The sequence below is a fragment of the Sorex fumeus genome, unplaced genomic scaffold (genome assembly GCF_029834395.1).
Source record: "Sorex fumeus unplaced genomic scaffold, SorFum_2.1 ptg000035l, whole genome shotgun sequence".
Taxonomy (NCBI): domain Eukaryota; kingdom Metazoa; phylum Chordata; class Mammalia; order Eulipotyphla; family Soricidae; genus Sorex; species Sorex fumeus.
Window position 1 is genome coordinate 16,960,567 of NW_026606092.1, and position 18,477 is coordinate 16,979,043.

The 18,477-nt window shown below is 37.9% G+C and overlaps 1 long non-coding RNA gene and 1 pseudogene across 1 annotated transcript in view; both read right to left on the minus strand.

The window, feature by feature from the left end:
- Window positions 1–18,477, minus strand: part of LOC130026974 (uncharacterized) — a 180,974-nt gene that overhangs the window by 119,528 nt on the left and 42,969 nt on the right. The gene's annotated exons all lie outside the window — the stretch shown is intronic.
- On the minus strand, window positions 2,458–2,546 carry LOC130027026 (uncharacterized; annotated as a pseudogene).

The window sequence follows — 18,477 nt, forward strand, 5'->3', positions numbered from 1 at the left end:
AAATATGAAAGTGTTCTGCACTACAAGTATGTTATCCTGAGTGGGTGACACTATGCGAGATGCTATAATTTAAATTTATTTTTAACTAAATGATGAATCAGTTTTACCATGTAGATTTTAGGTAACTATATATATGTTTACATAGTTGTTACCTAAAGATATTTATTGCTTGGATTTCAGTAGGTCTTATGACATTTATGTTTATTTTTAAAAATGCTATTAATATACTGGTGATATGAGGAAGATAGAATCCCTGTGAATAGCATACAGAAAGCTTTAGGTAAATGAACACTGGTATATTATGGCTGAGATAAGGAGTTGAATATGTATATTTAACTATTGTTTCCTCCAGAAGATGGTAACAATTTATAAGATATCTTATAAAAACAAACTGGCAGACTTAAAACTGTTTTTACATATTCTTCAAACTTAGCATCAAGACTCAACAAGAACATTATTTAACAATATGTATTACAAAATTTTAGGAGCATGTTAAAATTTTAATCTATTTTCAGATACAAAAATGGTTAACCAACAAAACATCAATGGAAAATTATAGGGTAAAAACAATGACTTTATTCTTAAAAAGTGGCTTGAAATAAAATACATTTTAGGGATGAAATACATTTAGAATACATTTTGGTGGAAGAATACACACAAAACGAATGTATGAGATCACAGGTACATATTTTTAAAAAAGGCAGAAATAAACAACAAAAATAAATCACTTTAAAGTAGAAGGGCATGTGTTGAAGAGATAGCACAAAGACTCAAGTGTCTGTTTTATGCACAGAAGGCCCAGGATAGATCCTTAGCATGGAATATTGTTTCCTGAGGACTACCAGGGAGCAATCCCTGATCAGAGAACTGGGAGTTCTCTAATCCAGGTGCCCACAGGGTATCATCCCCAAACAATAAGACAACAATAAAGACCAATGGAAACCCTAAAGAGAGCTCAAGGAAAGAACTGGTAGTAACTACTAGATAGAAATCTCAGATCATCTTTAAGGAACAGATCCTTTAGTGTAGGATAAAACTGTTTTGTCCTTCCTCAGGTAGCTTAGGTTTATCAGTCACACTCATCCCAGAGCTCCCTAGTCACTCGCATTCCTCTGTCTATCTGTAAACACTTCTCTGTGCTCTCCTCCCCAGCCAGTTAATCACCTTTTCTCCCTAATCAGATTCTGTTAGCTTGTAAGATCAGATCCTTCGAAGGACACTGAACTTGTATTGTAAGCAATGTCCTTTCTGTATGGACACAGGAAGACAGCTAGTATTATGCTTTATAATTTAGGAGTTGATTGACTCCAAATAATATTTACTCCTGGGTATCTGCTTAGTTCCTAGCACCCCAAAAGCAGGGTCCCAACGAGGGATTGAATGGACAGGCAAGCTGTGAACTACCCTGGCATCAAAATGGGTGAGGCCAAAGCACCACAATACCCAACTAAGTTGAGGGCATGATCATGGACAAGTACTGTCATGATCCAAAAGTAAGTAACGACGAGACTAGAACCCTGGTGGGGCTAGGAAGTCTAACCTGCCTGAGGACTGCAGAATATATAGTGAGATGTTCTCAGGAAGAACCAAACTCTAAGTTTATATCTCTTACTGTGCTCATACAGAATGACATTGCTAGAAATATTAAAAGTAGATTGACTACAACTATTAAAGTAGACACCCTCGCTGGGATCCCACCTTTGCGCAGATCTCCTAGTAATCTGGGGTAATCTCTTTAGATGAGATTTTAACCTTGAGTTAATCTCCTGGAGGAGTGGTCTTACCTCTCTGTTGATGTGTCAATGTTCAACACACCTTTGTGTCACCACCCTACGTGATTTCTATATAAACTAAGACTGTAAGAGCGGAAGGAGCTCGGGCTCCAGAGATCCAGAGTTAGAGTGAGAGGGGCTCAGGATTGAGAGAGAGAAGCAGAAGGGGAGAGAAAGATTGGAATAAACTGCAATTGGTATTGACCAGCCTGGCCCTCGTTTCTTCCTTCGTCTGCCCTTGGCCAACAGCCGTCCTGATCCAGGCCATACTCAGCGGCTCAAGAGCACTAACACGGGCAGAGAGATAGAGCTCTCCAGAGAGCCTGCGAACACACAACCTTCAGCGTGCTAAGATTTTACACTTTAGCAGGCAGAAAGATGTGATCATTAACTACTATACCATAATGAAGCACGGAGAATTCCAAAGTCAATTATAAAATGAATGCATCATTTTATATATTACTTCACTCTATATCTCAAAAATAAGGAAGAATAACATATTCCATTGGACTACTAGGATTAAATAGTAATACAAGTGATTCAACATATGGTCTGTTTCAATAATTGTGATAATAATAATTTCTAACTATTCACATATTTACATGCATAAACTACATCTAAACATAGATTTATATCTATAAAGAAAGCATACATTATAAATTTCTTTCTTCCTTTCTTTCTCTTGCTTCATATGGGAAATGTGCCAATGTCATAACAAGACGTCACACAATCACATAAATACCCAATCACCATGCTTATGAACCAGAAAAGGGACCTATGTTTATGTAAGTAAAGCTGAACTCTGACAGAATATCACAATCTACTGGGCATTAGTGGCTTTAATTTTAAGTGAAAATGATTCCTGGTGTGTTTTTTTTAACGTTGTCAAAGTTTTATTTATTTGAAATTATTATTTTTTTGGTAATATGGAATTAACTTGAACACTTGCAATGTGAGAGTTAATTCCATAAGGCAAAGGAAGAGGGCTCAAAGGGCTAGAGGGTATGCTTTGTCTGACGTAGGCCGGGCTCCATCTCTGGCACCACATGGAGCCCTGAGCACTGTTATTCATCCAGCAACACACTGGAAGTTGCACCAAGTGATGCTTGATGTAACCCAAAGAAACAAAACATAAAACCTACTATTGTCTAAACAACACAGAACTAAGATCTTATATAATGTTATTTTCTGTGATTCCAGTGTTCACATTTGTGAAACAATCAGATCTTTTATTATGATACTAAAGATCTAAAATATGCCCGTCACTTTTATGAGAAATGTCATAAAAGTTACCAATCAATGAGCAGAAACTTTTCAAAACATATTTGTGCACTAGACAGTAAGCTGTGAGAGAACAGGTATGGGCTCTAAGTTTTATACTTTATTTTCTTCCAAGGTTTCCATCAAAGATCCTTGGTCTTACCATGATAAAAATAGAATGGCCAGTGTGCCAAGTGATTTTTTGATGTTGGTTTATTTTTCAAGAGACTTGATGATTTAAGTTTTTAGATAAAGCAGGTGTGATTTTCTTTTGACATACTGGTATGGACCATTTCAAATTACCAAAATGGATATTATATTATTACCACATAGAAGCACCATGGATTTAAAAACCCTACATCTAGAGTGGCATATCAGTATAGAGATATGTCTTTACGGAAGTGTCCCAAGATTTCAGCTTTTCATATCATGACTTCATAGTTAAATTAATAAGACATTAAGAGATATAAGCCCCCACCCCAACACACACACATGCACGCGTGGGGGCGCGCGCGCACACACACACACACACACACACACACACACACACACACACAGCTCAGTATGAGGTGCTCAATTCTACACCTAGCACTGCAAGGGGGTCGGAGTGGAAGAGGAAGAAAGGAAAAGGAAAAAAAAAGAAAAAGAATTAGGGGAAATAGATCAGTTTATCAAGAGTACATAAATTAGTAATTACCTGTTGCATGTAGGTTACCCACAAATTCTTTACCACCCAGCTACTAACCATAGCTACATATTATAAGGTAGCATTTCTATTTCTATACGTTTTTAAAAAGAAAACAAAAACTGACAAAATGATCTTTTACTGTGAGCATCACTGCATCCCTATTACCTTGGTTTGAATTCCCTGCACTGAGCATGGTTCCCTGATGACCCCAAGAGGGGTCACTATAGAGCACAGAGCCAGAAATAGCCTTGGAGCACCTCTGGGTGTGTGAATTTCATCAAATTATGATTCTTCCATCTAGAAATCCATTCAGTACTTTAAAAGCATACTGATATCTGTGACATGAAAATATATTCATGATATATCAAATGTAAAAAAACTATACAGAAATGTGTACAAATGTTAAAAAATAAAAGACAGACCTCTCCTTTCTCTATTCCTCTAACTTCCTCCTTGTCAAAATATATATAGAGAGAGAGGAACAAAGGGTATGAGATGTAAAACATGTATGCAATAGGTAGGTTCACTAAACAGTAAATTATACATAGTAAATTATACATTTTTAAATCTTTTCTCTGGAATATCTACAAAAATTATTCAAAGAGAGTATGCAGGGGCCAGAGTCATAGTACAGTGGTAGGACTGTACTACTGCTTTTCACGCGGAGGAATCCGGTTTGATCCCCAGGTGTGATTCCCCAGTGCCACATAAGGGCTTGAATCCCTGAGCACAGAGCCAGATGTCAGCCCTGAGCACCACCAGGTGTGTCCAGAGGGAAGGGGAGGAGGAAGAGAGTAAAAGAGAAGGGGAGAGGGAGGGAGGGAGGAGGGAGGGAGGGAGAATGCAGAATTTCTATAACACCCAAAATATTAATATAGTGGATCCTGCACTAGCTGAAAAATTGGGCTTTAAACTTTTTCCAATTGAGATGGAGAGATGGGAAGAGTGACCACACCCTGTGGTCTCAAGGGCTATTCCTGGCCTTGCATCTTGCTCTTGCTTGTTTATATTTTCTTTTATGTACCAGTAACAACAGGTCATTTAAATTAGAACCAAAGGCTAAATAGGCTCCCATAAATTACTTGAGAGGGTAAAATTTGGGCTGGAGATAATGCAGCAGGAATAGATCCCTGGCATTAAATACGGTCCCAGAGCACAGCAAATAGTGATCCATGAGTTCCAGGTGTGATGCACATCGTCCCCCCCACCCCTTCCCACACACACAAAGCATAAAGTAGCTGTTAACAATAACTTAAGAGTTAAATGAGAAACTCTGAAAATACCAATTTACTCATAATTTTCACCTTTAATCTCTTTATTACTTATGGTAGAGCCTAAAGTGCACAAAAAAGAGGAACATAAAAAATTTAAAAAATCTTTTTTTAAAACAGGATTTATTAATGTCCTATCAGTAGGACTATTTGATGAATGAACAAATATTGTCATGTACAACTTACAAAAGCATTCTACAACCTAATGTAGTGAGAACTCCAGAGCTGAAAGAGAGCAGCAACATGAACACAAAGACAACATCACTATGACATACAAATCTGAAATTTTTGTTTTCAATACATTTTAAAAATATGATCCCATATACATGATAAACTTTCAGTAAAATACCTATACTGCAAACCATAATACTGAGAGAGAAGAGAAAGGGAGAGAGGGAGTGAGACAGAGACACAGAGAGAGAGAGAGAGAGAGAGAGAGACAGAGACAGAGAGAAAGAGAGACAGAGAGCACTATAGCACTGTCCTCCCTTTCATCGATTTGCTCGAGCGGGCACCAGTAATGTCTCCATTGTGAGACTTATTGTTACTGTTTTTGGCATTTCAAACGTGCCACAGGGAGCTTGTGCGGCTCTGCCATGCGGGTGGGATACTCTTGGTTGCTTGCTGGGCTCTCCGAGATGGATAGAAGAATTGAACCCAGGTCAGCCACGTGCAAGGCAAACACCCTATCCTCTGTGCTATTGCTCCAGCCCAAACGACAGGCCCAAGTGGAGGTACTGGGGATTGAACCCAGGACCTCGTGCAGGCAGAGAGACAGAGAGAGAGAGAGACAGAGAGACAGAGAGAGACAGAGAGAAATGTGCTTGCCACATGCTGGGGGTGGCAGGAGGGAAACTAGGGACACGCACATGTACAAATTTTGCAGGAAATATAGGTGGTAGGTAGGAAATGCACACCAGTAAACCAGTAAAGGGAGGGGAGTTAGAACTGTATGACTGAAAGCCAAATACAAACAACTTTGTAACTGTTTATCTTATGCTAATTTTATTTAAAAACAAATAAAAATATGATCCCTGAAACAGCCTGCTGGTGCTGGCAGATCCATTTTGCCCAGTAGGGAACATACTTCAATTCACCTGAATACACAGAATCACAGAACAAACACAAGCTACCCTGGGCATCAATCTGCCTAGAACTCCACAGGCCATAACCAATTCTGACAGCAGGTCAGGGTCAGCATTTCCACTTCTGCAGGAGTTCTCCCAGCAGTCTGTACAGCGGTTCATACTGTCTTCCGGGTGCCTTCTGTTCTGCTCTCTCCGGTCATGGCTTTGGTGCAAAAAAGAAATACACTACAAGCAGATGACGGAGCTAAACTGACTTAGGCGGACCCATATTCCATTTGAGTAAGTACGTCTTACTAACTTGTTAAGTGTAGCTTCAGGTTACTTTTCAGAGTCCCTGAATTTAGGAAAGCCCATAGATATGATTTCTTACAGAGTATTGATTTTATTATCAGTCTAGATTAAGTTTATCAGTTTGGGGGGAGAGGGGTCACTTTTATGATGAGCAAAGATGTCCAGTGACAAAGCCAATACACTATAGTTACAACGTTACCAAGGAAACTTAGCAAGGAGAGTTAACGAAAGGTCAAACTCTGATACTAAAGGGGAAAAGTTGTTAAATCTTTGCCCATGCTACAAGAAGGTTTTCTTTTAGTCCTGATGAAACATAGAAGTAAAAATAACCATTGAGTTAACCTGAAATTTTAATCAGCAGTTTGGGAGGCTAGTGGGGGAATTAGAAGTAGGAGGCATAAAACAAAGGAAAGGAATTGAAAGATTTTTTTTTTTTTTTGTAGGAGAAACCCTTAACAGCAAAAGATTTCCATTTGTATTAGTTCTAGTTAATAAATTAAACAACAGAGGTTAGGAAGAGAGCTCAAAGGTTTAGAATGTTTGTTTTGCATGCTGGAGCCACAAAGTTTGCTGACTCCCCCCATTCACTCCTACATTACATGGAACTTGGAGCACCCAATGAAAATACACCTGAGCACTGTGGTAACCCCCAAGCACCACTGGGTGTGGAACGAAACTAAACACAAGCAAAAAAAGCAAATGAATAAAAAGAAATCTAAATAACATTGTCATTCTACAGGCAAGCAAACAGAGATTCCAACTATATCAATTTAAGTAACAAGTCATCTGAAATAATATTCAGAAAACAAACTCATCTACAGATGTCAGCACTGGAGGAATCAGAATTAAGAAAAAATTATGTCTTGGCAAATGAAATAAGATATTCACTGAGTTGTTGACGATTTTATCTTGCTTTAAGTCTAATTGTAATTTGAAAAGACAAACATTAAACAGTAGAAACTGGATATAAAATTAGAAATTAAACAAGATGAAACATTAGAAAAGTGCCTAATATTAATTACAAAATGCTTTTTTTCATTGTTATCAATTGTTGTTATCAGACCTCCAGGACCAGCCAAAGACCTCCAGGACCAGCCACCACCATGCTGAGACCACGCTCCGCACACATGAAGGTACTGGCAGAGGGACAAATTCACGCGGGTTCCGGGGCCGAGATCTCCAACCCTACTCGGATTTGGGCTGAGCATCCTCCACCCAGATCCTCCAATTTCCAGTAGGTGGGGGTCACACCCACCAAGTGGCCCCCTGGCGCCGTGAAATCCCATCAACGGCCAAGACTCAGAGACTATAAAAACCAGCTCCCGGAACCGCGGCCACGCGACATCCTATTATGACATCTTATTATCTCATTCCTACTTTGGACAAACTGGCAGGCTACTGAATGTAGCCTGCCCACACGGCAGAGTCTGGCAAACTCCCCGTGACGTACCCAATATGCCAATACCAGTAACAATGATGGGTCTCCTTCTCCTAAAGAGCCTTGAATATAATCTCAGGGCTAGGATGAAGGAGACGTTACTGGGGCCTGCTCGAGGCAATGGACGATTAACAGGATGATTTGTGATTGGACTGTGTTGTTATCAGGGTCTTCATTGGGGGAATACAACTGAATTAGAAAAGAATCCTAAAGAGGGGGTAGTGGTAGAGCACTTGATTTGCATATGTGATACTCAAAACAGGCTGCATTGCCTACCATCTCCCCATTGAAAAAAAAGTATTCTAGGAATCCCTAAATACCATCCCTATCATTTATTTTATTGCTCTTTCTCAGGTAATTTAAATTTTGTATGTTTTTGAAAGACAAAATTAAGTAAAACAGACACAAGAAATGTATAAAGGTCCTAATGTTTTAGGTAAAACAAAAATTCAAAACATTTCAGTTCTGAAGACATCAAAATAACAGCGGAACTCTATACATTCATGCATAATCCCTAAAATAAATTCTATATATAGCTTTTTTTTTTTTAAATGTGGGTTTTCTCCTTCTTAGTGGGCAAGATTCTGAACATTTTTATTGGAATACTCAGACAGAGGTTAAGTGAACAGTTTTTCAATTTAGGTCACTGAGCCCAAGAAATCTACAAACATGTTTTCTCAAATTCTTGTGTTCCTCAATACAATTTGTTATTTTGCTTTTGCATACTTTTGTTAATGGATGGCAGTGGTTATAGCTACATAAAAGATATTCAAAGATGAGTTCATCCCTTTTATTTATTGGCAGGGGTTGGCAGGGGTGGGGCGGGGGGGGGGGGGGGGGAGGACAAGCAGGCTATACTCTGTGCTGCTCAGAAACTATTCCTGGGTTGGTGATCAGGAGTGAGTCCCCAGCACTGCTGAGTATTTAGGACTGAACCAAGGTCAGCACATGAAAACTAAGTGCCTTAACTCCTGCATTATCTCTTCCACCTCTTAGTTCATTCTTTATATGTTTAAGAGATTTTATACAAAAGAATTTACTGATTTTTTTTCCTTTTAGACTTTTATATGTACAATAGCAGATTTGAGAAATCTTCATCAAAGTATGTTGCTGGATGCAAGAAAAAAAATACAAACAAAAAATTAGAACACAGTGAAAGCTCAAGGCGGGGGTGGAGTGGGGGTGGAGGAGAGACAGTACAAGAGTTAAGGTGCATGCCTTCTACGCAGCCCAAAGAGTTCAATCTTTGGAACCACACAATACATGAGCATCACAGAGTATAGCCCTGGGGGCTCTCCAAGAATGACAGGGCCAGAACAGCACTCCATCTTCGAGCCCTTGGATTGAATCACCTACCTGGTTGGTCATGAATCCTTGGGAGTGGCCCTGAGGACTCCTGAGCAAAGTTTGTAGATCCCAAAAAAAAAAAAAAAATAAAAAAATACACTAAATTAAAACAATGTCTGTAGCACTGCAATGTCCTCCTGTTGTTCATTGATTTACTTGAGTGGGCACCAGTAATGTCTCCATTGTGAACTTGTTGTTACTGTGTTTGGCATATTGAATACATCACGGGTAGTTTGCCAGGCTTTGCCAGGCTGGCGAAAGACTCTCGTTAGCTTGCCAGGCTTTCCAAGAGGGGCAGAGGAATCAAACCTGGGTCACCTGCATGCAAGGCAAATGCCCTACCTGATGTGCTATCACTCCAGCCCAAACTAAAACAACAACAAAAATCTCAGGGGTGACTTTATAAGAATCTTATAAGACTTTGATTTTAAAAACCTCTAACCAAAGTTCCAACAACATACATTTTTGCCTATAAAAGTAATAAATCTGCAAAAATAGGTTTTTTAAATGATGTCACACAGAAAGTTTTTGCGATAGCACAGCGGGTAGGGCGTTCGCCTAACAAGCGGCCAACGTGGCCGACCCGAGTTCGATTCCTCCGCCCCTCTCGGAGAGCCCGGCAAGCTACCGAGAGTATTCGATATGCCAGACACAGTAACAACAAAGTCTCCAATGGAGACGTTACTGGGCCCGCTCGAGCAAATCGACGATCAACGGGAGGGCCTTTACCTTTACCTTTACAAAATTTTTGATCACACAGTTGGTACTCAGGAGCTACTGTCCCTGGTGTCAAGAGACTGACTATTCAGTGCCAGGGACTGACAGTAAGCAAAGAATACATATTAGACTTTTGAGCTATCTTCCCATGCAGAAGAAGACTGTAAACATGGTCCATACATTCCATATGCATAAATATGCATATATATTCATACATTTAGGCTTACATATTTAATATTTTATACATTAAGAGTTTACACAAAGATATGTATAATTTCATGAAACAAAGGAAATAAAAATTAAATAATAAAATAAAAATTCTAAAGAAGTAAAAATCCAGTTTTCTGTAATACAGTGATATTGCTACATATCAGGTGAGAGTGCAAATTCATTTTCTCTTTTATCAAGCAATTATTTAAATATTTGTTTACATTTTTGTCACTATGACTTGCAATTTTATAATACTGTCAGTGATAGGATTTCATGAATATTAACACTCCAACACCACACCTCTATCACAGCATCGATCTCCCTCTGCCACTGTCTTGGGGCGCCCCTTATACATCCCCTCTTAACAACCCCTACCACATTTCACTGTCATCAGAAACTCAGTTCTGGATATCAGTTTTTAGATTCTGCTGAATTTATCTTTCTTAAGAGATGAACTGACAATATTAATCAATAGTTTTAAAAATCCTGATAGGAATTGAAGAGTTACTCAACAGGCAGTGGTGCCTACTGTGCCACTGATCACTGAGTATTTGCAGATCTTTATTATTACAATAAATATAAATTGGTCAGGTGAACATCTCTACTAGGCAGGTAGGGTGATTAATTTATGATGGTGGAAAGTGCATTTTGTTAAGGAACAGAATTCTTTTAAGGGTGGTAGGGTTTAGGCCACATAGCAGTGGCAGCAGTGTTCAGAGATTATATGAAGTACCAGGGATCAAACCAGGATTCTGCTTAAGTGATGTGATGTGGGGCGAATGTGTTACCTCTGTACTATCTCTCCAGCCCTGGAATAACATTCTAAACAAAAAATTTACGGTGTTGCATATAAGTTCTGAAAATGGAAAATTAGCAGGTTATTCATATTTGTTTTTTTTCAATACCTTGACAAAAGTAAACCTCAAAAATTGTTTTAAAAATTCATGCAGCTGGCCATGTTCAAGCCACAGAACCTCATTCATCAGGCGTGTTCCCTGAACGGTATGTGGTATGTCCCTCACCCCCCAAATTGAGTCACGTTGAAACTGAGAAAGCTTTTGTATTGAAGAAGAAATGATAAGCAGTATTTGCGCCAGGAGTCATTTCTATTTTACATTCTCATAAATTTAGTGAAAACATGAATAATGCCTCAGTAGTTAATTTGGAGAATAAAATGGCAAAATAATAGAATAATAGCAGAATCATCTCTATATTTACTAAACAGCACTACAGCTTATTAAAGATACACATGATTTGACTGAAGTAAGGTCACTGCGGGAAAATGACAAAATAGTTATAGGAAAAATTATGCAGTATCGATTATTACAATAAAAAAGCTTAATTTTTTTTGCAATAACTCTTTGTTTCTGTTTCTGATGTATATAAAATGCCACATCATCATCTATGATGGGAAGATCGTTGCTCAGGGAAAGGAACAGAATTGGTGATTGTAGACAAGAGTTTCAGACTATGGAGAATTTGATTATGGGCCCGTGCTTTCACCTTTGCCTGGGGCTCAGCACCGCTATTTGGCTAATGACTCGGTTGTCCTTTCTTTATCTGGTGTCATCCTCAACCTTGACTGCAATGACAGGTCACCGTGAGCACTAAAAGCACCAATTCTGAGGCAGCACACCAGTGTGACTCAATTGGTAGGGGGCCAGTTGTCAAAGTTTCAAACTGGAATTCTCGGCTAAGAATTGGCTAGAGACCATCAGCCCCACAAGTAAGAGGGAATTAAAGAAGTACAGAGAAGCCATTTGTCTCAGCATGACCATGATTATCACTGTTGTCTGACCTGAACATGGTTATACTTACTGTATGCTTTATATTTGGGCCTTTCCAGCAGTGCTCTGGGCACTTGGGCAACTAAATGTAATTTTTAAAGGATTTTCTGTGAAGCCTCTGATGTAATACTCAAAATTCAGTCATTGTAGGTAGATTCCAGCAACAAAGCAAACACAAAAAAAGAATCCGGTGCATTTTGGAATAGTTTTTAAAAAAAATCCATGTCACCTGACACCCCTCTCCCCCAAATATATGATCATCTAATCTTTGATAAGGGAGCAAGAAATGTGAAGTGGAGCAAGGAAAGCCTCTTCAACAAACTGTGCTGGCAAAAAGGGTCAGCTATATGCAAAAAAGTGGGCTCAGATCTCTACCTAACACCATGTACAAAAGCAAGATGAAAATGGATTAAAGGCCTCAACATCAGACCGGGATCCATAAGGTACATTGAAAACAAGGTTGGCAAAACCCCCCCACGACACTGAAACTAATGGTATCTTCAAAGATGTCATGCCATTGGACAAATAAGTGAAAACAGAGATAAATAAACTGGACTATCTTAAACTAAGAAGCTTCTGCACCTCAAAAGAAACAGTGACCAAAATACAAAGACAGTCTATAGAATGGGAAAGGATAGTCACCCAATACCCATCAATAAGGGGTTGATATCAAGGACTTACAAAGCACTGATTAAGCTCCACAAGAAGAAAACATCCAACCCCGTTAAAAATTGAGGTGATGAAATGAACAGAAACTTTCTCAAAGAAGAAATCCAAATGGCTAAAAGGCACATGAGAAAACGCTCTACATCATTAATTATCAGGAAGATGCAGATCAAAACAACAATGAAGTATCATGTCATACCACAGAGACTGGCCCACATCCAAACAAACAAAAGCAATTGATGTTGGCGTGGATGTGGAGAGAAAGGGACCCTCCTTCACTGCTGGAGGGAGTGCTGACTGGTTCAGCCTTTTTGGAAAACAGTATGGACGATTCTCAGAAAAGTAGAAATTGAGCTCCCATTTGACCCAGCAATACCACTCTGGGAATATATCCCCGAGAGGCAAAAAAAGTACAGCTGAAATGACATCTTCACTTCTATGTTCATTGCCACACTGTTCACAATAGCCAAAATCTGGAAAAAACCCAAGTGCCCGAGAAAAGATGACTAGTTAAAGATACTTTGGTACATCTACATAATAGAATACTATGCAGCTGTTAGAAAAGATGAAGTCATGAAATTTGTATACAAGTGGTTCTGCATGGAAAGTATCACGCTAAGTGAAATGAATCAGAAAGAGAGGGACAGACATGGAAAGACTGTACTCGTCTGGGAAATATGAGGTAACAGAATGGGAGACGGACACCCAAGAATAGTTCAGATAAGTATCAGGAGTTCTGCTCCACAGCTTGGAAGCTGGTAGCACATGCTTGGGGGAAAGGAAGCTCAAATAGAGAAGGGAACAACAAATAAAGGGTGTTTGGAGGATTTGCTCAGTATAGGAGATGTGTGCTGAGAGTAGACTATGGACCGAACACGATGGCCACTCAATACCTCTATTGCAAATACAACACCCAAAAGGAAAGAGAGAGCAAAAGGGAATGCCCTGCCACAGAGGCGGGGTGGGGCGGGGCAGGGGGTGGGGTGATGGGGCAGGGGTGTGGGAGGGTTACTGAGATCATTGGTGGTGGAAAATGGGCACTGTGGAGGAATGGGTACTCGATCATTGTATAACTGAAACCCAAGCACAAAAGTTTGTAAGTCTACAACTGTACTTCATGCTGTTTCATAATAAAAATTAAATTAAAAAAAAAGAAAACACATGTCAATAGTTCTTTAAACTATCTATTGGGAAATAAACACAACATAAAAGTAGACTAATACAGTTAACCCTCACTACTATGTGTGTGGGGGGGAGGGGGAGGGATGGATGGGGAATAAGAAAAAAAAATACACTCAAGTAGGAATGTATCAAGAATCTTAAGAATGAAAGAAAAAGAAAAGGTTCTGCAAAAGTTACACAAATATAAAATTTTTAAGTGAGCCTCTTCGGTGAGGTATCTTTAATAGTTTCAAGCATCTGAGGCTCCAAATACCTGACAGCATTGTACCAGTCATTAAAAAACAAAGATTCTTTCCAGTCCTGGCTGGAGGAATCCTTTAAAAAGTCAGAAGAATTAGAATTGGGGATATAGTTCAGTAGTAGATCACCTGCCTTGCATATGTAAGCCCTAGGTTCAAAATCCGTATCTCACCCTCCAAAACAAATTTAGATGAATTTCCATTAATTCTTTCTTAATAGAAATTTTAATTTGATTTCAGATTCCTACACAATTATGTATGTGTGTTTGCATAGCTACCTTAGTATGAATTAGATTTCTACCAGTCTAATGTATTAAACTACTTTACTGCAGGGCCAGAGATATAGTACAGAGGGCAGGACACTTGCCTTGCACGCACTACTTACAGAGTTCAATCTCCAGTGTCTCAGATAGTCCCCTGAGGACCAGCAGGAGTGAATCCTGAATGCAGAGCCAGGAGTAACTCCTGAGCATCGCTGGGTGTGGCCCCAAAACCAAAACCAAAAACCTGCTTTATTGCATCCAAATTTAAACCTTTGGTGACAGTTCTAACATATAACATGGTGATTATAAGCGTGATTGACTGCAGTAAAAGGCTTAGAAAATCCCTAATGGGAACAACCCTGAGATAAGGTGATAAAAACTGATATAAGGGTGAGGGAACAGAGGGAGCAGAATCCTTGAGACAATGGTAAAGGGATCTTGTCACTCTGGTGGTGGTATGGTAGTGTTGATGGTGGGGTCTCAGAGTAACAGAAGTATAAAACAGTATTTACTGTTTATTTAAACAGTATTAATACTGCTTTTCAAAAAAAAAAGAAAACCTTAAATTTAGAAATATCTCAGGTATACCAGAAATTTACTGAGAGGAAAATGTATATGTTCTCATGAATACAGTGTAACATTGGGATAACTCCATTACCAAATGTATAATTGTTCCAGCTCACTGAACCCAAACAGTAAACTAAACCTGTGTAAGTGTTCAAATTTATTTATTTTTAAATTCTTTTGAGATTTTGTGGTTTACAATACAGTAATGGTTTCTCTTACACAGAATTCCAACATCAAAACCCTCACAGTGTACCCATCTCCTTCCCCAAACACACCAATCTCCTTCTGTCTCTTCACTCCACCCCCCAACTAATCAATTGTGTGGATTAGTTTTCCACACACCTGTGGATTATGTTGCCTTTTGACCTTTGTAGCAACAATAAACTTTCTTAAACGGTCAAAACCAGATTTTATGTACACAAGTACTTTCATATGTAAAAACCCATGGACAAGTCTTTAAATATGAAATAAGAAACAATGCTAAGATACATATATGCCAACTTCAGATATAGATGCAAACGTTTTTTCTTAAGTACATGCCATAATAATAAAGGATTTCTAAGAAAAATCTCCCAAAGTTCATAATTCAGAAGTCTTAACAGTAGCAAAGGTTTAAACACAAATAAAATGCAAAAACTTAAGATGTACTCAGCCTTTCTTGCTTTGTCTTGGCTTGGCCTGGCCTGGCCTTCCCTCCCTTTACCTTCCCTTCATTCTATCTATTCACCCATGTCCCATCTCATTGCATTTGTATATAGACTAAGAAAGACTAGTTAAGTTCCCCCCCTTTTTTATGCTGTTAAAAACAACAAAGGGCCACTCCCAGGGGGACTCAGGGCTTAGGCCTGGTGGGTTGAGGGACCAAACAGGGGGCCAGGGATCAAACCCAGGCCAGCCATATGCAAGGCAAGTGCCTTACCTGCTGTGTATCTCACTATCCCCCAATGTGCCATTTACTCTTCCAGAATGCTAGCTTCACACACACACACATACACACACACGGAGTCAGGAGGCTGTTTGTCTCTTTTCATAGTGCAGGAGATCAAACGTAGGGTGGGGAGCAAGTACGCTGCTGTTGGGGGTACATTCCCCAGCCAATCTAGTAGGATATTATTACATCTGTAATTCAAGCATACTTTTTAGCCCAATTTGTACAATTTCTTAGCTAATGAGAAATAATGAAATCTTAGAAGAAGCTTCTAACACTGGGTCTACTGTGTGTCTAAGTTAGAGATAAATGGAAAAGTACAAGAGAGATTGAACCAAATTTTGTTTATAATGTGTTCATTTTTTTAAAATGAAGTGATAAAACAAAAGGTAAATCATAGTGAAGAATTTATAGCAGTAAATAAATTAGAGCTTCAGAAAACCATTTAAAAATAATTTGCAAAACTAATGAAATAAAAGCATCTGGAAAATCAAATAAATATTCATATGCTGAAGAAGACATGTTTAACAATTCAGTATCTACACTTGATCTTGATGAGATCATACATATAAAAAAAGGTCTACAGAACAAAACATACAAACAGGAGAGTTGGCAACAGGGTCCTCTCCCTCACTTACTATATAAGGGACATGAAGTTAAATTTATAATTTCAGTAGTGATTTCACTGTCTGGAAGATACAGGCACTACCTAATTTCTAAGCTATCAGAGTGCACAAGAAATTGTGTCAGGGAAAACAGTTCATCACACTGCACGGGAAACATAAGAGTTCCCCTAATGCTGAGTATCTTAAGTACCACATAAATGCAGACATACTGTGGGAAAGGAAAAAAGGAAAAAATGTTGACCAAACTCTAAGACAAAGATAGGAAGATGAAAATTACTCTTCACCCGTTTTCCCTGAAAAGAACATGCCAAGGAAATAGACATTGTAAAGTTTAAAGTACAGGGAACAAAATGAGATCCTTTATAAAAATCAATTCAATACAATAATATTGAAGTTACTGTCAGAATGAGACCCTTGATGTCTCTTTTGAAATGAATTAAAAATCCCAATGAAGATTTTAAGGTCTATCCTTTATAAAAAATAAATCTAAAACAGACTTACATTAATTCTTATTTCAGGGCCCAGAAAACAACCAAACTGATCAGAAAACTAAACAACAATAATTCAGTAAATGTTTTTAGGATTCTTTAAACATATGGAAATAATTTCATAGTCATGTACTTCATATAGCTAATATTTAGTACCTAATGTTCAAGAGAACAAAATAAATAATGCTATTCCTACACATACTTTTAATAAAATCACACACCATAAAGCATATTGGATATATTTTTATCACAAAAATCTAGAAAATGAATAGTTGATCCTCAGAATCAAAGTCCTTCTACAAAATAAAAAGTCTTCATAAAGTGTCATATACCACAGTATCTTTAGGAAAAATCATTAATAAAAAGACATTTTGGGGTGCTGGAGAGATAGTACAGTAAGTAGGGAGGACACTTGCCTTGCATGTGACTGACACAGGTTCAATCCCTGGCATTTGTATATGACCTCTAAGAACCACCAGGAACGATCTCTGAGTTCAAAGTCAGAAGAAGCCCTAAGCACTACCAGGCGTGACCAAAAAAACCTCCTAAGCACTCAGAAATTATTGAAGAAATCACAATGGAAATTAGAAAATAAGATAAAAAGTGGAAAATTAATAATACATCATATAAGTTAAACCAGAAAAGTATTATATAGAATATAGCTAAGAAAAAATATAATGTATGTCTATAAATTGTCTAAGAATTACATAATAGGAAGTATAAATAGTACCAAAATTTAGTTCTTCAGAAAGATGGAAAAAAAGAGTAACAGAGCTAATCAAGAATAATAAGAAAACGTAGTAAAAATTAAACCTCTCATTTTTCTAATATATTCTTTTTTTTCTAATATATTCTTGAGGAAATATAATAATAGCTCTATTAAACAAGTTAACAATATTTGGAACAACTTTAGGCCAATAAGCATGAAAACAAACAAATTTCTACCCCAAAAATCCTATTACCTAAAGAATAAATTAAGGCCACAAGTACTCTTCATGACTAAAGTAATTATACCAAGAGTTAAAAAACTCAGGAGGAAAAAATAGTTCTGATGAGTTATAAGTGAATTTTTCTATATTAAGAAATAAAATTCTAATCTTAAACAAGGATTTCCAAAGAACAAAATTTTAATTTAGACCTATACTAAGTTGTTCCTTGCCTCCCACCCCAGGATGGGAGTTTCTTTTCATTTTCTCTCTACTTTCCAATAAACTTTCCTATTAACAGATTTTCTTTTACAGAAGGTAAAGCCAAAAAGGGGGAAAACAAAAAGGAAAAGAAGGGGCGCAGGGGAAAGGGAAACACATTAGCTCATTTTATTTAAAAAAATAATTACAAACATGTATGGATTTATGAACGTAGATATAAAATGCCTAAACATTTCAAAATCGAGTCCAGTGATGTATATAAAAAATATCACATTCTTACTAAGTTGGCTTTATAATAGGAATGCAAAGTTGGTCTAATTTTAAAAATAGCTTAATGTAATTCTGACATTTGAATTAACAGATTAAAGGAGAAATGTAACCATCTCAATAAAAGCATTTAATATGACTCAATAATTGTGTGTGATATAAACTTTTAAAGTAGGACCAGTACTTTAAAAATCTAATAAAAGGCATTTACAAGAAAAAAATGCAATACTTAAA